At 35.4% G+C, this 24660-nt stretch overlaps 1 long non-coding RNA gene and 2 pseudogenes across 2 annotated transcripts; 1 reads left to right on the forward strand and 2 right to left on the reverse strand.

Annotated features, from left to right (window-relative positions):
- Positions 1-316: 316 nt before the first annotated feature.
- LOC120586518 (uncharacterized) lies at positions 317-435 on the reverse strand (annotated as a pseudogene).
- A 9978-nt stretch (positions 436-10413) lies between these two features.
- LOC120586241 (uncharacterized) lies at positions 10414-15414 on the reverse strand. Of its 2 annotated transcripts, none has more exons than XR_005648649.1 (4): positions 15281-15414; positions 13449-13556; positions 12978-13118; positions 10414-12861 (listed from the first exon to the last, which is right to left on the reverse strand). It is a non-coding gene; the product is annotated as an uncharacterized LOC120586241 (long non-coding RNA). The 2 variants fall into 2 exon arrangements; XR_005648650.1 differs by having other exon boundaries at positions 15144-15414.
- A 5613-nt stretch (positions 15415-21027) lies between these two features.
- On the forward strand, positions 21028-21146 carry LOC120586357 (uncharacterized; annotated as a pseudogene).
- Positions 21147-24660: the final 3514 nt, after the last annotated feature.

A 24660-nucleotide genomic window follows, 5' to 3' on the forward strand; every position in this document is an offset into this window, starting at 1 on the left:
ATTTATTTATCCAGTCCATAACATAAGGTATATAACTGGTGCCAGCCTCTGTGTTGGGTAGCAGTAATGCGTGCCATTGCCCTTGGGAAGTTTATATTGAATTGGGAAAATACACTAGAGGCTCGATGTTATAATAAGATATTTAATTTGGACAATCTCAAATGCTATAACATATTAGAGTGTTTTGCAAATTTCACTATTCTTGGAACAGTATTCTTATTTTTATTTTTATTTTTATTAGATGAGGCAACCCTTGGTTGACCTCACAGATTGCAAGGAACTTGTCAGTTTACAATTCTTTATTTTTTATTTTTTATGCCTACAGCACCTGATCTTCCTAGGTGGTCTCCCATCCAAGTACTAACCAGGCCCAATCCTGCTTAGCTTCCGAGATCAGACGGGATCAAGGTTGTTCAGGGTGGCATGGCCGAAGACGGAACAGTATTCTTAATATAAGCCCTTGTTTGCCTTTTATTTTGTATCCTCAAAATCTGTTTTCTCATTTTTTATCTTCCCCCATCCTCACTGCCATATGCAGTCAACAAAAATTCAGGAATGAAATGGTTAAATAGTTAATCCTAGGCACTGCTAAAATGTGTTTTATGATAGTACATAGGAATTGTCACGCACCCAGAATGTTTAATAAATAAAATAATAAGCAAGCATAAGATTATAAACTATTTTTTCTATATTAATTTTTTAAATATTTTAAAAAACATATTCATTCTTTAAAACAGCTGTATAGTTATGGAGAGGGAAGAATTATCCAAATCCATATAATATTTATTCCATAGAAGGAATAATTCATATAATGTCTACATACCTATCAATTCTCTAGATAGATCCATATAAATGCATATAAATGTATAAATGTTGTTCTGAGCGTTAAATATCCGTAAAAGATTTTGTCTTTAAACATTGTATACAATTTCCTAATTAAATGGTATCATGACATTCCATAGTAATTAAAGAGAAGTGAATAATTCCAGAACTCACTTGAACTCTTTAGTTAGAAAGCATAACTATGTAAAATAATCTTAAGAACTAAAACCACAATGGTTGGAACCAAATTGCCATCTATTTTGAAAGTTAGGAGACATTACATGTTGTTTTCCCATGACCTCATGGTGTCTTAGGTTTCATTAAACCCTGGAATTCTCTTTCTAACCACTTTTACCTCTAAATAATCATGTAGATTTTGTTATGCATAAAGAAGCAGATGAGAACGGAGTTTAAAGATGGAGGTTATTTCTGTGACATGGCCAAATGAAAGAAAAAAGAAAAGAAATTGTTGACTTCCATGATTAATATAGAACAACTCTAATAAACATGGATTCTCTGTGTGCCAGAGGAATCTCAGAGCATTTAGCCACATTGTAGCAGGGCAGAGGCACACAGCACAACGGTAATATCATGCTTTGGCAATTAAACTACAAGAATTAGAATTCTGTCTAATAGCTTACCAGTTGTGTGACCTTAGACACATTATTTAACAATGTAGTGCCCTAACTTCCTCATGTAGTGGAAGAGGATGAGGTAGATTGCATTTCTAGTAACCTTAAATCAATGCCTCTCTTCTTGATCTCTCTCCCTGTAGAACTAACTATATGTCCCCAATCTGTTGAACTCTGTCATGATCATGTGACCTTTTCTGACCAAGGAAATGAGCATGGAAATGGCAAGAATATCAAGTTCGAATTGAAGAATGAGGAGAATAGCACAAGGTTCACAGAGGCTCTGTCTCTCTGGCATAATGTCTGACCAAGTCCTCAGACAAGTGGAGCAGAGATACAAAATGCTTTCCTTGAACTGTTGCAGCTGTCTGTTAATACAGCGTACAGTCTCCTACCCTGACTGACACAGAGGTAGGCACTGATGTCAAAATGATCAAATGAGATTTTATATGGAAAGAACTTAGAGAAACATCTGATGTGATAAGAACTCAATAAATGTTAGGAATTGTTAAGTCATATAAAATTTATAATTTTTATGAATAATTCTTTAAAAGTTTTAAGAATGTATCTTAGGAAATCAAATAATGTATATTTGCGGCCATTTATTAAAAGGATGTCCACTTTCTCAGTTTCATTTGCTACTTCTACCACTTCTTGGACATTTTTCCTTGTAAGAAATATTATTTCATCTGTCATTTCTTTCATTAGAAAATTAAAATCTGTGCCTCAGCTTCCTTATGTATACAAAAGAGATAATGGTACCTATTTCTTAAGGTTGTCATGAGAATTAAATGTGTTAAATATGTAAAGAATTTAGAACAGTGACTGCCGTTTAGTTAGCTCCATATAGTTATTATTATTTTCATTATTATTAATGATTTTATTCTCTATCTTTTCATTTCATAGTTTCTTGCAGATTACTAAGTATTTCTAACCATAGGAATTGATTTTCTTCTGTAGAATTAGTACTTGAGGTTTTGTTTTCTATTTAGTTAGAAAATAAACGAGTATTTATTGTGATCTTATTATGTGCTTATGACTTTTCTTAAAACCTGAGGCATTGTGGGAGGTAGGAGGAAGATTAAATGTTAAAGCCTGCCAGTCAAAAAGGGGAGAAATAAGTTGTTCTAAACAATAAATGATTAGAGGGTTAGAGTTACTAAAAGGAAAGAAGGAAGGAAGAGAGGAAGCAAAGAGGGGAGAAAGAAAAGAGTAAAGAATATTTTGGAAAGTTCCTTCCTTGGGAGTTCAGAAAAATAAGCACCCAAGTCAATTTATTTATTTTTTAAAAAAAAAACTGATTTATAATGATTGGTTTTCAAATGGCATCCTTGATTTTTGAACTACTTATATTATTTTTAAGTTTGAATATATAAACAGAGGAATGATTAGTGAATGGAACCAGATAAATGGATAATGTATCTCTAAACATCTAAAAGACAAACTTTATTAGAGCAAAAAATCCTTGTTGGAGAGTAATAAGAATTAGCCCTTGATTGAGAAATTATAGATGGCACTAAAAACTGGTCTGAGAAATTCTGACCTCATTTTGGTTAAAAAAGGAGTTTCAAGCAATTGAGGCACAGTGGCAAATAGTATATTTAAGTATAACTGAACTGCTAGAGGTGTGCAGGAGGCAAGAAATCCAGGGCAGAGGTTACTTTCCAAGGATGAAGAAATGAGAGTTTGAATGACAATGTTCACAACAGAAAAGGGGAGACAGAGACTGGACAAGCCAAAGAATCAAAGAATGAAGTAGACACTGATAGAAATAAGGAAGAATAAAAATTAAATTTAGTATGAAAGAAGTTAAATTTCATATGAATCTAGGTTATCTAAAATCTAATTACAGAAATAGGACTATCTCAGAGATTATAGAATCCAGGGTTTGAAATTTAATACTCATAAAATGAAACTTGTCTGACTCCTGGAAAAAATATATACCATACATATATTACATATGTGTGTGTGTATATATATAGTATGTGATATAATGTGTGTACACATTATATATACATTATATATGTGTATAAGTGAAATATCATGTGCGTATATATATATATATAATTCATATATTGTTATACTTGACTCAGGCTTTATAAAGATATCAGTAATCCATTTCAATTTTATCTAGTACAATGAATAGCCACTTTAACTGTTCAGATTGGAGACTATTGTACAATAATACTGTCAATTTTTTAAAAATAGACAATGATTTCTAAAAATTTCAGAGCTTTTTTAAGCTAATTCAGAATTCATTTTCAATGCCTTTGAAAATATTTTTTTCTAAAATACAAAGAATAAAAGATATTTTCTCCCCATTATTGTAAGTAACTACAATTCTTTAAAACCAGGTCTCTGCTAGAGACGGGTGATTAGCCTCTAACCACTATGGAAGCAATAAAGCACTGGGAATGGACCAATTATACAAAAGGAATAACCATGGAAAATAGGCTGATGGAAAATCCTATGTTTTGAAATTTATAATATGTCGCTTCAAAGAAGTTAAGCATTGCATTTGGAAATTTCGCTTTCTTTTTCACCTCTGTTTCTCATAAAATGTTGCTGCTTATTCTTTATTCATTACATATTTTCCATCTTTTATAGGTGCAAGATGCCAAATGGTTTCTAAAAAAGAAAAATGTGAATGGCAAAAAAAGTTCTAAAAGTTCTTCATCCTGTTTTAATCTTTTAAAGCTATTTTTAAAACATGGCAAAGGATGTGAGACTTTATATAACCAACAAATGTGATAGCAATTTAAGAATATAAAACAATTTGCTATTTTTATTGAAATCATAGCTGTTAACTGCATTAAATATTTTATGGATGCTTTATAGGATTTAATGGGGATAGAGAAATGGTACTATTTTTTAAAGATATAGATACTGAAATCACTCAAATAATACGTAAGGTAGTTTCTGAGTATCTCTGTAGTCCCTCACTTCTGAAAATAAGTAGAAAACTAAAAATTACCAACTATCTGAGGAAAGCATTTTAGCATAAATGATAGAGACCAAACCTGACAAATTATCCAAGAAAAGCCTTTTAGTGTCAAAGATCAATAACAAAAATACCAAGGGTTGAAGGACAAAAAAGAAACAGAGATGATGCAGGGAAGAGAACCCTTTCGAAAAAAAAAAAAAATTATCAATAGCTTCAGAGATATTGAAAATACTGAAATGATTTTTTTAAGATAAAAAAGCATCCTATGAAAGGGAGCATTCATACATATGATCATACAAGAGATTAAATGAAACTGCAGTAGAAATATATCAGAATTCACAGAATAAAGAAATAACCAATGTGAAAGGCAAATTAGAAAAGAGAAAAGAGAATGATTAATAATATCATGAAATGGCTAAAATGAGTTTTAGAGTTAAGGATGCCTCATCTTTGTTTTAAAGCTATTTATATTGCTATGGTGCTAATCCGTTTTGCATCATCAAATAGTTCATTTATGGACCACACAGTCAACACTTAGTAATTAATTACTTTTTATCCGTCATTCAAGAAAAATAGCTGAGCTCTAGACCCAACACCAAACAGGAACAACATTTATTCTTAAGATGAACTATTACCAGAAAGCAGAAGCATTGAGCTAGAGTCGGTCCTGAGAAATTTTCTTCTGAAAATACAGTGAAATCTTAAGAAGGTCTTAGGCTTCTAACAAATCATGGTCTACCATTTAATAAACGAAGTTTCTTTATATGAAGGAACAAGAATATTATAGAAGACATAAAGTTAACAACATTAATAAATGTATGCAAAATTCAGCCATGAATGGTAATTTGTTAAAGCAGAGTAACTTATTAAATTTTTGGAGTTGACTTTTTTGTTGTTTTAATTATCTATCTCCAATATTGTAAATAGATGTATTAGATCCAAGTCTACAGATAGAGAAACTGGTTAAGGGGCTATTATAGAAGGGATGAAAAAATAAATAAAAATATTTGATGATTCGTAAGCTGGAATCAATATATGTGGGATCAAGTGGACATGAGAAGTAATGCTGGGAGAAGAAAATAGATTCGTGCCCAGATTTCTAGCTCTTTGACTACATAGCAGGGACTGCCAGTGTCCCAGAGTTCATTCTATGACACTAGAGCCATCTGTTCAGCTGGCTCATGGTTACCTAGAAAACCAGCTACATTAACCATCTTCCTTAGAAACTCGCTGTGGGCATGTGACTGAGTTATGGCAATGAGCTATAAGCAAAGATGGTATGTGCAACTTAATAGAAGCAACCATAAATGAAACAGGTGTACTCTTCTTTCTGGAGACTGGTATCACAATATTTTGTTGGAAGTTTCACCAGCTATCTGTGACAGAGCTAATCAGGAGAACAACATAGGGGTGGCAGAGAAATAATATGGAAGAAAATTATTTCTAAAAATACATGAAACTGTCATATAAATCCGGAAATGCTGACGTCTGCCTTTTGCATATAATGGAATAAAATTCAGAATGGGTAAACTAACATTAGTTTAGGTTTTCTGTTACAGTCGTCATCTTAACTAATATAGCTATTTCTATTTTATGCTGACATCATTTGGTGCTAAGAAATACCAAAAAAAAAAAAAATGGTATTTCTCAGTGAAAGAAAAGTTCAATTTTGAACACATGGGATTTAAGTTGCTTGTGAAACATTGAGATAGAGATAGTTGTTGGAAGAGAGGAGGGCCTAAGACAGAGACTTTTAAAAAGTAAAAAAACAAAAAAGATAAAAAACATAATAATCTCATACAGACATAGAAGCCAGGAAGAAGACTAAAAAATAATAACTAGAAAACCATGAAGTTTGGGCAGCACAAAAGCCAAGATGAGAGTTTGTTTCAAGAATCAATTGGCCAACAGTATAGGTATCAAGGAAAGTAAGCACTGAAGACTGTCTCTTGAATTAAGGTATAAAACAATTATTAGCAGCCTGTGTGAAAGCAATTTCCTTAGAAAGAGGTGTTAGAAGGTGGATTACAAGTGGTGGGAGGCAGATTATCACTTCACATTCTTTACCTAGAGACTGAAATGATAGGTCTAAATGGCAAGCGAGCCAGGAGAGACAGGCCTCAGCTTCATCTTCTTCCTTACGTGGCATTATCCTTCCTCCAGAGAGAAACTTGGTTCCGCCATTCTATAGTCATGGCACAAAACTTCTCACTTATTGTTTCTGTAATTTTGCTCAATTTTGTCCATTAGCTTTAGACATGCTAGATTTTTGGCCCATACCTTCCCATCCCTCGGCCATCTTGACCATTTCTACCATTCTGCTCAGTGGTTATTCCAAATTTCTTTTATTCTCTTGAAGCTTATACCTAATCCTCAAACTCTTAAATCTACAAATAACATAGTCTACTGCTTCCTAAAGCAGCGTTCTTCACTTGGGCACTATTGATATTTTGGGCTATAAAAAATCTTTTCTTTATGGAGGTGGAGGTGGAGCGCTGTGCTATGTATTGTAGGATGTTTAGCAGTGTCCCAGGCTTCTATCCACTAAATGACAGTAGCAGCACCCTGGCTAGTCAAGACAACCAAAAATGTCTCCAAATATTGCCAAATACAATTGAGGAGGCCAAATTGTCCCTGGCTGGCGACCATAGTCCCAGGGTAAAAGAGACAATTTGTCAAAAACTTTTTCATCTTCTTTTCCCCACAGCTGCAGAGTCAATACCCCTTCACATTCTTTACCTGGCGATTCATATGGTAGGACTCCAGGCATTTTGAGAATTAATTTTGCAACCTTTCTGTCCTTCATTTTTCTCCTCTCTACTGACTGCTCCCCCAACCTGTGTAGGTTGGTTCACCCTGATAAAATAACTATCAAATTTGAATCTCTTGTAGCAACCAGGAGATTCTAATCTTCTCTTTTAAAAAAATCTGCAAATGCCCCATCTTGTTTTTTACTTCATAACCATCCAAACCTTACACACCAGCCACGTTAAACAACATACAGTTTACATTCCTGCCTTGCTTTTTTCAATCTTTTTTTCTCTTTTGCCTTTCTCTTCCTTCTACATAGAATACTATTTCCTTCTTATTCATTTATTCATCCCTTATGCATTTTTAAAAACTCAATGCAGGAAGTCTTCCTGGCCCTAAAATCACAGATTAGTTTCCTTGCTAACTAACATATCTCGGAACACCCTGGCTTTACTTTGGTTACTGTGCCTATGGCAATCTTACTCTTTCTCTGTTTTCACAGCTATGAGCAACTTGAGGCTAGGGTCTATGTCTTCTTTTCCTATTGTGCTTAGCTTTCCTGAATCCAAAATGAGTCTGAACTGTGCATGTTATCACACATAAGGAGTGTTTGTTCTTTTGACTTGGTTTTACTCTACCGTGTTCGGACATGATGGAAGCTGTTAGGAATTTCATTGACACCTTGGTGGCTCGCAAATACATCATCTTCGGCTCTATTTTGGTCAATTTATTTTTTTTTCTGTCCATTTATCTGCTCATCAGGAGTGAGAAAAGTAATGGAAATAACATATTCTGTTCAGAGACTGGTTAATAACCACTTCTATTTGGCGATGCACTAGCAGCTTTCCTATTGGAATCCAGCTGCTTATTCATTGATTGATGACCCAAAAGGAAATTGTTTCCCTTCCTCCCCTAGAAAGGTTAGCCGCAGTTCTAAACGAGGCTTTTTAAGACCTCTGCCTGAACACTTTACATAGAGTTAATCAAGGATAATGGATAAAACGTGATTTCATATCACTACTGAATATCCTAACAACTTATTTCCATTTTTGTTCACTAGAGGTTATACTAGGAGATATGGAATTATAACAGCAGCAAATGAGCTTGAAACCAGAAGACATCAGGCATATGCTATTATTGTGCTGGCAGTAAAACACTTACACTGTTTAGTTTTTATTTAAATCCAAAGGCCTGGATGATTTAACGAAAGAAGTTTTTTGTTTTTTTTTTTAACAAAAACCCTGCAAGTTAGAAAAAAAGCTAGCCTTATATAAGTAACATGATTCATGAATCCTACTATTTCTTCTCACCAGAAAAAATATATATAATTTGTACAGAGATTTTTGTCCTAGAGTTATCAGAACTTTATTAAAATAATTTAATCAGATTCTTAAATCAAATGTATTCTAATTTGTAGGTTTGTCTAGTCAAGAAATTTGTAACTCTGCTTTATTGCTTGATACCTGGAAAAGGAAATGCTGGGTGAAAAACAAGAGAATCTTTATGTGCAGACTAGGAATTTTGCCTTCTCTGCTCCACTTCTTAGAAACTAGAGAAATTTATTTCAAGATCAAATTAGAGCAGCAGTCCCCAACTTTTTTGGCACCAGGGACTTGTCTTCCTGTTAGAAACTAATGCCCAATGATCTGAGGCAGAGCTGAGGCGGTGATGCTAGCACTGGGGAGCGGCCGCAAATACAGATGAAGCTTCACTCCCTTGCCCACCGCTCCCCTCCTTCTGGGTAGCTTAGTTCCTAACAGACCACGAGCCTGGTACCAGTCTGTGGCCTGGGGGTTGGGGACCCTGGATTTAGAGAACACTTTACTTAGGTAGAGAGCCATAAGGAGACACTTATTGACAGATGGGAAACTGTCTCCATTCACCAGCTATTTATCTTCTCCCCTCCTCCCTCCATTCCATGGATGCACGACAAAGGGTAGATGAACTTTTAACACTGAGATAAATTTAGCCATTTGCTCCAGAAGGTGTATTAAACCAATATTTTTATTGTCCACAAAATATTACTTGAAATGCTTTAAGACAGTTTGATAGACTGTTTTTATTATGAATTGATTCTTTATTAATTTGCTGGTTTATTTGCATGATATCTCTCCCAATATGATGCACATTACACAAGGGTGAGGATTTGGGGAGGATTTGGGGGACTAGTACTATTTCCTGGAACTATACTCTGAATCTATTTCTCCAAAATATTAACACTCACATGCACATCAATGTGTAGTCTATAGATAGTATTAGCTCTACTCCAGCCCCAACAATCACAGATACAGATGAATATCATATGTCTGTTTCATGGCTAGATAAGTAAGGCTGAATATAGAAAGGGTCTTCACTCCTTTTGACAGGAGGCCAGGAAGAAAGGGCAGGGCATTCTACTTGTGTATACTCCACTACACTTAATGATACTAAGGGGCATTCTAGTTTAGTTGCTTTTACCTTGTTTGGCAAATATTCACTTTTTTTCCATCTCTCCTAGAAAAAAAAAAAATCAGTTATGTTTTTATTTTACTGTCACTTGCAAAATTAAAAATTGTCAGTTTTTATTCAACCTCTCTTCCTTCCGAAAATCACCCTCTGTTTTCCCATGATACTCAAAACATTACACAGAATGACTTCAAATTTCTTCTCATCATACAACTATGGAAATTCCAAGTTAGCCATGAATTCTGAGAGTCTACCTCATCACTGACAACAATTCTCCCACAGAGTCATGAACAATGATTTAAATTCCTTTGTGACTACGGCTGTGCCACCCTGAATGTGCCTCGTTCTGATCTCAGAAGCTAAGCAGGGTTGGGCTTGGTTAATATTTGGATGGGAGGCCACCTAGGAAGACCAGGTGCTGTAGGCATTAAAAAAATAAATAAAAATAAAATAAATTCCTTTGCTTTCATTCTTGTCTATTGCTGCTAATGAAATACAACTTACAAACATTAAATGCACCCTTTTACAATGTACATCTTTGTGCTGTTTAGCATATTCTCAGTTGTGCAAACATCACCGCTATCTAATTTGAGATACTGTATTATCCCCTCGAAAAGAAATTTATTAGCCATTAGTAATAACACATCCTTCCCTTCACTAATCTACTTTCTATCTCTACAGATTTACTTGCACTATTTACATAAATGGGATTATATTTAGTCTTTTGTGACCAGCTTCTTTTTTTAATTTTATTTTATATTAGTTTCATATGTACAGCACAATGATTAGACATTTATATAATTTGTAATGTGACCAGTTTCTTGTACTTAACATAATGTTTTTCAGTTATCATCCATGTTGTAGTATACATCATTCCTTTTTATTGTTGAATGATATTCCATGGTTATACCACATTCTGTTCATTCACTGCATCAGTTGGTGGATATTTTAGTTGTTCCCACCTTTTGGTCATTATGAATAATGCCACTGTGATCATTAATGTCCAAGTTTCTGTGTGGACATATGTTTTCATTGCTCTTGAATAGATACCTAGGCGTAGGATTGCTAGGTCATGTGGGTAATTCCATATTTAGTATTTTGGAGAACAGCCAAAATGCTTTTCAAAGTGGCTGCATCGTTTTAAAATTCTATTAGCAGTATATGAGGATTCCAACTTTTCCACATCCTTGCCAACATTTGCTTTTTGTGTCTTGTTAATTTTAGTCATCCAGTAGATGTGAAATGGCATCACACTGCAGTTTTAATTTGTGTTTCCCTTGTGACTAATGATATTGAGCTTCTTTTCATGTGTTTTGGAGCCAGTTGTACATCTTCTGTGAAAAAAGCTGTAATCGTATCTTTTGCATGGTTGTTAACTGGGTTGTTTGTTTTGTTGTTGTTGTTGCTGAGTTGTAACCAAAGACATAATTTACATGATGATTTTTTAAAAAGGTCTACCTTCAGCTTAGCTGGAAGAGCAAAAATATCAGAATACCTAAATGAACTTCGCATACTACTGGGATGAACATAGTAATGACCAGTGTTTCATTAGAAAATTTTCATCTTGGGTAAAGCAACTTGAAGGAAAATTGTACTATTCTATTTAATAATAAAATATATTTCCAAAAATAAATATGCAAGCATTTTAACTGAAGGGAATAATTCTGCAAAAGTTTAGTGACTCTTTTTGTGGTCATCATTTCTTTAATGATATTGATGAAATAGAAATAAATAGTTCAATCAAGTTGTTTTCAAATAGATTGCAAGAACAGTGGTGACTTAGTAAATGATGATCTCTCATTTACGAGGCAATGGCCATGTGTGAATGGAATTTGAAAGAATACAGTTTAAGAATTTCTGATATGTTAAACCCTCATTTTTTACATAAATGGTGATAGATTGCCCTGGAGTTTATTCTGTCTTTTGCTTATACTGCATACTGGTAACACATAGAATTTTCATAAAACAAAGGCCAGAAAACACTTTAAAATAGAACTGTTGGCATGTATGTAACTATTCTAGTAAAAGTTTCTCTTTGCTAAAACATCATTGAAGAAAAGCTACAGGAAAAAAATTACTAAGCAAATTGTCTGTATATTTAACATTGCTGTGAAACTAAAATAAAGTCAATTTTATAATTTTAGGCTGTATCTTAATGTAAATGGTTATGTCTACTTTAAGAATGAGAGCAATGGACCATATTTACAGAGGCAGAAATTAAAGGTCTGAAAATGGCATAATTTCTCAAGGTGACAGCACAAATTATTGACAGAGGAAGAAATGAATTCCAGAGGTTTCTGACTCTAAGCGCCGTACCGCTTCCATCATAAAGTAAAGGTTATCCAAACATCTGTGATAAATGAAGAATGGTATCCCCAGTATGAATTACACAGCAATATAAAGTACTAGCATGCTCATTGAATTTCGGTACTAGATGAAAAATCTGATAATACAAAACAATTATTTTTCCCTAAAAAGTAGGCAGAACCAGGTTTGCAACCCGGGCCTCTAAGGAACTCCAGCAGTCAAAGCTTAATTGTTTCCTACTTTCGAATTAACCCAAAAAACCAGTAGATCTCCAAAATAATGATGATTTTAACCAAGCATACTCCTACATTACAGAAGGCATAATAACGACTCGATAAATAGAAGAACTCAGGAAAATAGCCAATTTTTTTCTAAAATATGGGAGATTAAACACCAGAAAGTTATCTTCTAAAGGGAGCTACATTTTCATATCACCATATAACTGTGTTGATTATCAAACATCATAAATGCTTAACATTTTTATCCTCTAGCCTTTACACTTTATCCTTATATGGTCCTGCGTATTAAAATTTTTTACCAATGTTTTAATTATGTCTAAGTTGTCATGAGAAATTTGGACACAAAATTCACTTTACGTAAGAACATGTCATGAATTCTCAATACCACCCCTCGAAGCAAGCAGAGTCAGTGTCCTGGAAGCTATGTCAAAAGGTGGGCCACCAGTCACTGCCGGTCACAGTTGCCATCAGGGTAATTTGAGAAGCAGCACATGTTACGGTGATTGTCCAAATAGGTAATCAATCTGTTGGGGCTAGGCAGAGAGAAAGCTTCCAAGTAATGATGCCAGTGGCAGAGGAATCTGGGAGACCAGACTGGAGAGAGCGTTCAAAGCAGATGGTGAGAATCATAGCCACCTGGAATAATCCTCTGAGTCAATTAGCCAGGACCAGGAGTGGATGTTTGGATGATTCTATAAGCCACGGAAGGGAAAATGCCTGCCTTCAAAGCACAGTTTGGATTTAAAAATGAGAGAGAGAGAGATTTTTTAAGTTTCTTCTTCTTTTTTATCTTCTCTACCAGCTACTCCCTTTTGATATCACCTCATCCCCACTCACCTAGACTCCACTGATGTTCACTTTCTTTTCTCCCTCCAAAGAAACTCTTCTAACTTGCCGGTGTTTTTTGTTGTTCTTGTTGTTCCAACCGTGGTTAACACACAACACTGACTCTCCTTTTGGATTAGGCCACCAAGTACTCTGCAGAAAAAAGGAAAACCCAAGGATTGTCGTTAATTCAGATTTTAATCTTCTATCTGACCTCTCACTGTAATTAATTGCTTTCTTGTCTTTAATCAATTCTGTCTACTAAGCAACAATGAAAAAATTTGCCACTCTCTGAATTCCCCTGTACTAATACTTACCAGGTCTTTCTCATTTGAAGATCTACTTCTATGCTCTCATTATTTTATCTCCCATGCCTGCATCTTTATATCTGGCCCACACTTCCAGGCTTTCTTCCATTTCTGGGGTGCTTGTGTGTTCCCTCATATGCAAGATCAGCGCCAGCACAGGTGCTCTTGATCTCACCTGGATCTTCTGCTGGAGGACTGGCATCCTTCCTCTCCACGCAAACACTATTCCTTCTCTTTTCAGAGACATTTTTCAGACTTTAAAATGCGATACAGGTATCTTAGACTTAAAGTAAAACAAAACAAAATGAAACAAAACAGAAACAGAAAAAGAACTTGTAAATACTTTTCTTTTGGACCTGAGTTTTCCTTTAGCTACTTCCTTGTCTTTTTCCCTTTTCATTTCAAATCTGCAAAGAAAAGTCTTTGGTTTCTCATTTCTCTATTACTTCCTTTCCAGACTGAAAACAAGGTTCTAGTCTTTAATTCTACTTGTGCTAAGATAGCCAAGGACTTTTCTAATTGTCGAATCACAAGACCACATTTCATTGCGATGTTTAACACTGCACACCATTCCCTCTGCGCTAATACTCTCCGATCTATCAGACTGCTCGGGTCACTCCTGTGATACTCTCCACATCTCCCTGATCAATTCTTCTCAGGTTTTTTCATGCTCTACTGTTATATTATTCATCCTTTAAGCATTACGATTGTCCCCATGATTCTATTCTCAACCCATTTCTCTTGTCAGGCCACTGTTTTTCTCGAAGCACTATATTCCATACCGAGGCCCTTACTTAATACTTCTTCCTACATGATGATACGCTGATTACTATGTGTATTAGTCAGGATTATGCAGAGAAAAAGAACAAACATAGATATAGAGAGAGGGGAGAGGGAGGAAGGACACGTCCTGCATTGCGATATAAAAGGAAAAGTGTGAGTATAGACACACTATGACTTGCATGTTTTTGGTGGAAAATTGAGAGAATTCTTATCCAATCACTTTTATTTAGTCATTTAAGATTGAGGCAAGGCTCTCTTCCCAGAATGCCAAGGTTGAAACAGGCATAAATCTTTGAAAAGAGCAGAAAATATTTGAAGTTATTGCTGTATTGCTGTAATCATCTAAAGAAATTAGAATTAAAGCCTAATTTATATTGACGTCAGTCTGATTACGTGTGCCTGAGTATGTGTGTTTTCTCTAATTAGGTGGTCTGTTTCATGGATACAGACCCAGAAAAGGTAGGAGGCTGGGTTCATCCATGATGATAGTGAGGATTCATGTGGCACTAGTTTCTAGACGAGAAAAGAGAGTTTAGAGAATTCACGTGAGAGTAATTGAAATTTTGATCATTGTGGGTATTCTTCTTGGGTGAAAGATCTGACCCCCAATGTTATGTAGCTGAGAAGATGACCATGAATATGCTCAGGACCCCAGCTGACTTTCCTTAGTTTGGACACCAGTCAAAACTGCCTTGATCTCCTGATGTTCTGAGTCCTAAGAAATTAGCATTACTCCAATGCCAACATCAACTGCTTCTGGAAAGCCTGGGTGTTTTTTCCGTTCACCACTACCCATCATCTATGCAAATGACCACAGGTCTTACAGAAAGACTAAGAAGACATTTTCCTGGATGTTCTTGATATGTTACAGGGTCTTTCCCTAAGGAAACACAATTGTTTACTTCCTTCAAAATATTCTGCGTCTATGAACATAGAGGGTTTATCTGATATTGGGAGAAGGGCTATATAATCTAGATCACGTTTATTCAAGCCAATCTCTACTTATGAGAGTTGTTTTTCTTGTATTAAAACAACTGGCGAAAGATCAATATGATTTGATCATCGTTATCCCTGTTAGATATCTTACCATCGATTAGCCAACGTGAAAGAGCTCAGCCGACCTTACAAATCTCAGAGATCTAATTGTAATGCCAGTCTCACTTTCCATTACACAAATACATCCACTGAGCCCTTGATGGTGAATGGGCTCCTACCCGTCTCTACCTCACTGTGATTGTTCCATCCTCATCGACCACAGGGTGCCTGTATCAGAGTCCATAGATTCTTCTCAGCCTCAGTCTCCAGGGCTGTTGACCAGAACCACCTCCAGCAAGCCACAAGAAAAGGGACCCAGTCTGTATGAGCTCTGACTAACTCTATGTAAATTTAATCCAGCAGTGCATTACCTCATGCCAGCATCCCACATGTGACTCACTTCCTTCCAAAGCACTTCCCTGTGGAATTTCAGATGTAACACTGTACAGACATTCTTGGGGACTTCCAATGTGAAATGAAAGCACGCAAGGGAGACTGTAGTTGATGAATAAATTCTTCTCTCTTTATCCTTCTGGGTGGACTGACCTGTGATGTCGTTCATAAGACACTTGCACAAGATCCATTTGTCAGTTTTATTTAATACCAAACAGTGGCCAGTTTGTTGTCGACCCTGATTTTTTTTTTCTCCCTTTTTCCCTGCCTTACTCTTGCTTTCCTGGTTATTTACACCCTGGTATCAACATTTGCTATAGGCTCTTCTCTCTAGGATGAGACACATGTGATGGATTTATTTAATCCAGACTTTGAATATTTCTCTCTATATTTTAAAGGTCTTTCTGAATGCTCAGTGTCTTTCGTATAGATCAGAGTTTATATTCAAGTTGCTGCCATTCCATACTTATGAACTCTAAGTGGAATGTCATTAATCACTTACCCTGACCTGCCAAGAGCTTCCTTCCCGTTGTCTTGGAGATGAAATCAAAGCATTTTAGCCTTTGACACAGGATTCTCCTCATCTGGCATCTGTGCATCTCTCTACTTTTAACTTTTGCTACTCCCAACCCTGCACTTTACAAATTATTTTCAGTTTCCCACACACATCAACCACACATCTGCCAATGTAATTTTGTTCATACTGTTCCTTATTCCAGGAACTTCAGCTGTACACTTGTTCTTCTTGTAAACTTTTCATTCATAAAAACTGAGCACAGCTTCACTTTCCTCTAGGAAACATTTTCTAAATTTCCCTCCCCCAGTCCATGTCACCTTAAGGTTTTATGTTACATGAAATTATATTATTATGGTAAGATTATTTGTTTCCTTGATGTCTCTCCAAATAGGTCAACTTCTTTGAGATCAGGAACCAAGTTTTATTTGTATATATATTCCTAGGACTCTGAAAAATGTTGATTATACAGGAGGTGTCAAATAAATATTTGCTAAATTATTGTCAAAATATCCAACTGGGGAGATTCAATGGAAGCCATTAGATAGAAGCACAATTGACCAAGGACAGAATTCAAGGAAAAAAAAAAAACATTTAGGTTTAACTATAAGAAAAAGACACAAGGAATGGTGTAGAAAGCAGGCAAGAGAGATCTTGAAGAAACTAAAGAGGACAAACACCGAAGTCCTTCCTAATCATGGACACTTTCTCTAGCAAACTCTGTCTCCCTCAACGTTTCTCTACGAAACATTCTTTATTATAAACCCTTCATTATAAATACGGACTCCCAAAGTGATTCCACTTTAATTCACCCTCCAGGACCTTTTTGTTTATTGCCCGATGAACTCTCCATTGTGATTACGATCACGTTATTGTCAAATATCTTTGTTTTGTAACACTTTGGACGCTTGAACTTAAAAACTCCGTCGTTTAAGACCATTTACTGTAAAAGTGTTACAAACAACAAATACCTCAAAGATTACAACAAATTATTATGTTAATATCAGATGTAATAATCATAGTTGTCATCATGTGTTTAGTACCTACCATGTAGGAAAGATTCAATATAAGATACTTTATTTTTAATTCTCATAAATATATATATTTTTCTACTTTACATCTAAGGATAAAGAAAATATCTCAGAAATTTAAGGAATTTGATCTGAGTTCAGGTCTGTTTGAGGTGAAAACTTGTGCTATTAAGAGAAGAAATGGACATATTATAATGGAATTGATTTTAATAACAATGGATATAGCTTCATGATTGTAGAATTTCAAAAACAAAAAATAAGAGACTTTCAGCATCCAGTGCCAAGAGACGAGATTTCTGAAGAACCCACTGAACTGTACTTCTTGTCCTTCACTGCTAGCATCCATTTCCGTTTCATTTGCTTTAAGTCTTGTATTTCATTTCAAATTGCTTCCACTGTTACTAAAAATGAATTCAGAGCAGAAAGAAAAAAAGTACTGACAAGTTATTTCCAGTTCCTTAGATGAGATTTCCAGGGCTTCTCTCATTTTAAAACAGAATCTTTTCTCTTTCTACCCGTAGAAAAGTACATCACTAATGATTAAAGAGATTGTGGCTTTTTTTATATTTTAGATATTTCGGGGAAATTGCCCCTTATGATCTTATATCCCTCCTACCCCCACTGGCCTCTCAAAATCATCTTAATGGAATCCAACAGATAAAAATATCCAAGAGAAATATCTTTAATTTATGCTTCAGAAAATCAGATTTGTAAATGGAAAATTCGATTTTTGTAAAGAGCCGAGGGTTTCATTACTGCTTCTGAATGAAAACCAAGATTTAATAACATGCCATTGAAAAACGAGAACTCCCTCTGATAAACTGAGATTGCCCCATCCACAGCGGCAGGAAGGGACATCACAGGCCTCCAAAGGGGACTTTGGCATGAGGGAAGGATGATCAGGGCTGATGACTCAAGTCTCAAGCCAAGGCTGGCTCTGGGAAAATGAGCAGCGATGGCTAGAAGCCCAGGCTGGACAGGCCAACCTGGCTAAGAAACCATGGCCTGGGAACAATGTCTGAACATGTGAGTCTTAACCAATAAACCTGACCGGCGAGGTCCAAACAAGAGCCTCTCCACCCGCCAGGCAGGCAGGGTCTATGCCAGCCTGCACAGGTCGTCCTCACTCTGGACTGCACAGAGAGACTTGCTACAGCAGCAAGAAGAGCACGAACAGGAAATCTCCTGGTCTCCCTGTGCGCTGACTGAATGCTCAGTTTGTCTTTAAGTGGAACTGGGAAGTCTCTGTGGTACCCTCACAACTCAGGCGGTGAGGGAATTTCTCTAGGAAGATGCCAGACTGCCTCTTAACCTGAAAAATGGCCTCTGCCAGGTTCAATTTTTAAAATCAGAGAGATATGTTTGTATCTGCACTATGATATGGTAATGTATGTCCTATCAATCGCATGTATATTTCTGATAATCAAGTACGCTGTATATAGCATTACTATCGGGTTATATGTAAGCAATTTAAAACCATCATGTTCCTGTATTGCTTTAGAATAGATGGAACTTCCCTAAGATTACAATGTCCAGAATGAGCAAAACTGAGCACAAGTACCCCTACAGAACATGGTTTTACAAAACTTATTTTAGTCTGATTGTGTTACCTGTTACAAAACCACAGTTTTCATGTCACTGAGAAGCTCTTTTCTTAAGCTGACCACATGTCAATGATCTTAAAGAAAATATTCTTTCCCTGGGTTAACATCAGTACTTCCATATTACTATAAACTGAATGATTCTGACACATATTACAGATTCTTAATGCAGTTGTTTTTAAGAACATGGGTCCATGCCCTTGTATTTTGGTAACCATAATATTCTTTAGTGATGCCTAACTGTACTGTTCTTTTAGGAATGCATAACAGTGCAACTGTGTAATTCAAATATAAAAATTCTAATTAGGACTTTATGTTTCAATTTAATATACAAACTTTATTGAGGATTGCACTGACCCCTTAATTGTATTTACTATTTATTACCACATTACATATTTGCAAACTATACTTCTCATTCGTGAGCTTGTTCAATCTTCTCATTGCTTAACTTTGAAAAGATGAGTGTTATACCTCCAGTTTAAGGATGACAAAACAGAGAACAATTTCCCCAAAGTCGCATAGATATGAGCTCTTATCTTTATACCTTTGGAGGCCATTGCTGAGCCAGGAAGACTAATCTTTACAATTATCCTAGCTTGACGTTTGGCCTTACAAAGAGCTCCAAGCATTCAGAGAGACTGGGACCTTCATCACAAAAACCAGTTCATCATCCAGCACGCCCACCAAAGTCCTCCTGGAATAACTCCTTTGGCAAAGGTCCACCCCAACCCCACTGCTATTAGAAAAAGAAACACAAGCTGGGTCATCATGCGTGATTCCGTCTCCTGATAGAACCAGAATACTGCCCTGGCCACTGCTCACTTAATGGAATAGCAAAATTTTTCCTCAATCGAGCCAAAAATCTAGCTTTGAGACTAAACAAGTTTCCAACACTGAGAAGGACTAACTAAGACCCTTTGCTCAACTGCCTGGCCAGATTTGAAGCAAGGAAGACATCTTGACTTTTTGTTCTTCTATGAAATATTAATGCTGAGTTTCCATATAGCTATCAGTAAACAAAGTTAGGCATTTGTGAAAATTCTCAAGAATCTTTAAGGCAAAAGCATCACTGATATGAACAGGTTTTCTGCCAGATGTTTTTGAGAACTCACTTATCCAAAGAACTTTTCTAAACTCTGCCAACAGATATGTGAGTGCTATCAGCTAAACACATGAAGTGCCAGCTTCCACCCCGGTGTTGTGTTGGCTGCCACGTTATCTGAAGACTTGGCCATAGGGAAGAATATTTAATCAAAAAGCACACTCAGCAGTGGTTTGACTTAACCTGAGACTGATTTCATGGGCTACAGAGGTAAGTATGATTTCGTGCTTAGTAATTTAGTATTTGTTAATTTTGCAGAACAATATGTTTTTTTCCTCATTCCTCCTTTAAGGTTACATAACTACCTATACTTCTTTAGTCATTATTATATTAGCATTTTCCAAAGTGGCAAGCATGGCTCCAGATTTATCTTTATTTGTAAAGTCAAATGCCCTACCCAGATTGTCTTGTTTTGATCAAGAAAAAAATATTTTTTTTCTATGCCTCCTTAATTGCAAAACCCTTTTTCTTCAAATGCCAGAATATAGTTATTTCTATCTAGTAAAGCACAGGAAAATTGCTGCCTTGGAGGATAATTAGGAAAATAATAAAATTTTGGTGTAATACATAATGAAAAAATGCAAAATGCTAAACAGAAGTTTTCTGCAAAGGAACTATAGATAAGAAAAAAGATAACATTGGCTGGGAGTAAATTCTCCAGGGATTTGCCATTTCTGCACATCTTTTGAGCAAAGGTCACTGACAGCTTTAGTCAAGGACGTTTGCAAAGCTCTACCTGGGTAGGGGGCAGGTTTGTTTAAATTTCAAGATTATAAAGCTAGAGACTCCCTCTCATGTCCTCACACATTCCAGGATAATGAAGAAATAGTGTCTCCGAGGGAAGAACAGGCAGATGTACTAGCAGTACGGGCTTTCTTAAGATTAGTGTTTTTCAGGTGTAGCAAGGATCCACTGTGTCTGCAGCGTTCCCCTGGGCCTGCTCCATGTCACCACCCTGTGGACGTGAGGACAAGAAGAAACGAAGCACACATAAAGCCCGTGCTGTTCTCTGTGCCATGAATAATAAGCTGTCCTTTTCCATTTGGGCTGGCTGTCTCCTTGTGCAGGAGTGTGGCAGGCCCACATAGTAGCTTCCGTGGTGACCGCTGCTCAGAAACCGCTTGACATGTAGGTATAGAAAAGTAAACATTAGTCTTAGAATTACACTCATTGCTCTGTTAAAAAGGAGAAAGCCAGAAAGTGTGCAACAAGGCATGATGGCACAAGCTTTGGAATAAAGTTTTCACAGGAAAATATCTATCTATGGGTGGAATTGAAAAACATCCCATCTTTAAATCTATGGCCATGCCACCCTGAACAAGCTTGATGCCATCTGATCTCAGAAGCTAAGCAGGGTCAGGCCTGGTTAGTACTTGGATGGGAGACCACCTAGGAAGACCAGGTGCTATAGGCGTAAAAACTAAAATAATAATAATAATAAAGGATTGTAAACTGACAAGGTCCTTGCAATTCATGAGGTCAACCAAGGGTTGCCTTGCCTAAAAAAAAAAGAAAAAAGAAAGAAAGAAAAAGTAAAACACCCCATCTTTGCTAAGTTTAAAGGTTATCCAATGTGTGTGCACACAAGCGTGAGTGTGTGTTTGTGCATACATATGTGTTTGTGAGTGTGTGTTTTCACCTCAAGCATCCAAATTATTCTGTTCTGTTTGAGATTACTGAATGGATGAAATGGGTATTTTGAGCCAAAAAAATCAGAAATGTGCCATACATTAACATAAGGAAAAATAAATTTTCACTATGCATATTATCAAGCACACATACACATTTATAAGTTGGAGGAGAAAGATTCTGAAAGTTTCTGTTGACCAAGGGAACATAAATTAAAAATTGGTAGCATACCTCCTATTAACATTATTTATAAAATAATATTGAAAATATATAAAATAATATTGAAATTCACCTAATGTTATGACATTATTTTATTCAGTGAAAATAAAAATATTTCCATATGGCTTTATAGAATTAGTCATTTTATTGACCTTCCAGGCTGTTTTTCTAACACAATTTAGGGTCTTCAATGAGACTCTGGTAAGGATAGAACTAACAACCACAGTGTTAGGAAGAGATTAATGTGTTTGTTTCCCACTAGAGGAGAAGTCACTGATTAGAGCTCACCTTTGGAATTTGGTTTCACCACAGTTTCGTATTTTGCATTTTGGGGGGAGGCTTCTAAATCTGCATAAGGCTGAAGTATTCAGGGCCCCACCCTAAATCACTGTTTAGTAAATCAGAACATTGGGGAGTTACAAATGTTTTGGAGCTTGGAAAGAATGTAAAAAATTCCTATGCTCATTAATTTGCAAACCCTAATTGTTATTTTTATATCTTTAAAGGCGATCATACTAATAGACTATCAAAAAGCTTACATAAAGCAAAGCCAAGGACTTTATTTTCTTAGCTATATTTTCAAAAAATTACTTCCTTCAATTAATTAAAGATAAAATTTGATTTAATAAAAATGTTTAATTCTTGCTTATTATAATTTAAATTTATACTTATGAAAGAAATCAAGTAAAGTGATTTTATCTAGGCTATATAAAAGTTTCAGATATTTGTGCTAATTAATTTCTATTTGAATCTGAATTCTAAATCATTATCTTCATCTCACCAACGTGTCAGGTTCCAAAAATACCTTGACGCTAATTGAACCTCAGACCACGTTTTCTCATGGAAACAAGTATCATAAATTGTACTTTGATTTCTAAACCAGTGCACATAACTTAGTTCCCCCTTATATGCAGAAATGGTACTGTCAATCATTTTGTCTTCTAAGGTTTGAGAACCTCTCTTCCTCTAAAGAACAACACTTCCCTAAATGAGTCACATGTTCCCTTGAGTTGGAAGCGAGTATCCACCAATTAGATACTGTCTAAATAGTAATGCAGGTGAGCTCTAATGATGAGAAGAAGAGAGACAAGTCGCAGAAGAATGGATGGCTGAACAGTCAAGTTCACATTTCAAATAGCAAGTACACTTGCCCCAGCCCAGCCTCCAAACGTCACCCACCACACCACCCAGCACATCTTTTCTGCTTCTCTTCACTTTAGAATTCTAAAGTTTAACGTGAAATCTGAATGACATCTGTGCCAAGTTTCCAGTTATTAGCAATGATAACAGTTCAGAAGTATTTTGAAATCAGAAAGTCACTAGCCTGTATTATTTTATTTCTTCATTCATGTATACAATTGTTTAATAAGTATGTACTGAATATGCACTATGCATGGCAGACGTTGTAAAATTTATTCCTTAGCCAAGCATTCTAATTCATATCTATGGCCCAATTAGTGTCTAAGTTCATCAGATTTGTTGCTGTAGCTGTCTTACAAGGCCAAGGTCTTTAATTGAAGCAGGGGCCTGTTATCTTTACACAGTAACTGTTCTACACCCTGACTCCTAACTCTTCTCAGCCATGTGTTCAGTCACATAAATGAGGACATAAAGAGTAGAAAATAAAACATACCCAAGGGTAATCTATTACCATTTCTTTGTAAACAGTTCCAAATGTATATCTTTATCTCACCTGTAATGCTAAGAATATTGTTACAAAAAAAAAAAATCCACTAGACTAGCATCAAAAAATTACTATTAGCATGTAAGTTTTTATTTCTGTAAAATTCAAATATCCCTAAGAGAAACAAAACTGGTAATAATTATCAAAACTGATCAATTTCAGATAATTTATTAAGAGTATTTTGGAGAGGGAAAGGAGCAAGGCAAAGGATATTATAACAGGTACTGAAATCGTTGACCAATTAATATTCCAAATGGATGAATTGATACACAAGATCATTATTCGGAAATATTGCTTTAAATAGAGAAATATTTGATAGAAGCTGTGCCAAAGACACTTTCTTCTAACTAAGCTAATTTGACCGAAGAGTTTTAAAGAGCTAAAGCTTTCAAGCTAATGAAACATTGATGTTTGCTTTCTGAGTAAAGACACTTCCCTTTTCTTGTCTACATATCATTTGTCCATTTCAATAGTCACTTTGATTTACATTCTGTCCTCATGTTTGGCCAATCACATCCACTGCTTACAGTAATGGCAAACCAAATTCCCCAGAACAATTATTCACACTATGAAAAGGGCTCAAAAACAGAACAAACCTGAGCAAGTATTCTACAAAGAAAGTGAATGCTATGAATTAGAATTTAAACATACAAAATAGATATATGTAGTTATATGCTGATCTGCTGTTACTTCTTTGCCACTATTAGTGTTTATTGTTTAGAATCAATTTTGCCTAATATTTTTACTGAGAAAACAAAAATTTCATCTTGAGGTCAAATGATTGTGCAGTATAAATCTGGCCATCATGAGGAGATGACAATTTTTTAATATCTTAATGTTAATTATGTGATAACTGGCCATGAAAATATTTTGATGTATATACATTTTTTCAGTGTGTCTCAGTTACATTCTAATATTTAGGATAAAAAGGAAAACATTAAAAATTTCTCTCTATATCATTTTCTTTAATGTAAACTTGATGCATTTTAATAAATATATACATGAGATAAAATATGTGATTGTTAACAATGCTTCTTATTTAGTATCTATAACAAACTTTTTTAAATAAAAGAATTCGGATTTACCTTCTCAAAATAAAAATAAACAAAAGGACAATTTCAGAAAATTAGTAAGTTCTGTAACATTGACAAATTGCTGAGATAAAATGGAGAAATAAATATTTAAAGGCTATAAGTGAAAAAAATTTAAACTTTTACAAATCAAATTCTAGTATGGGGATATCAAAATTACAAAATTTTCATTTATTATTAGAGTTATGTTTTATTTACACTTTTGCAACGTTGAAACTTCAAATGATTAAAATTTTATGTCACATTTATACAATGTTCATCTAATGACATGATTGTTCCATTCTTGCCCTTCTTAATCCTAGCAT

The sequence above is a fragment of the Pteropus medius genome, unplaced genomic scaffold (genome assembly GCF_902729225.1).
Source record: "Pteropus medius unplaced genomic scaffold, Ma_sr-lr_union100, whole genome shotgun sequence".
Taxonomy (NCBI): domain Eukaryota; kingdom Metazoa; phylum Chordata; class Mammalia; order Chiroptera; family Pteropodidae; genus Pteropus; species Pteropus medius.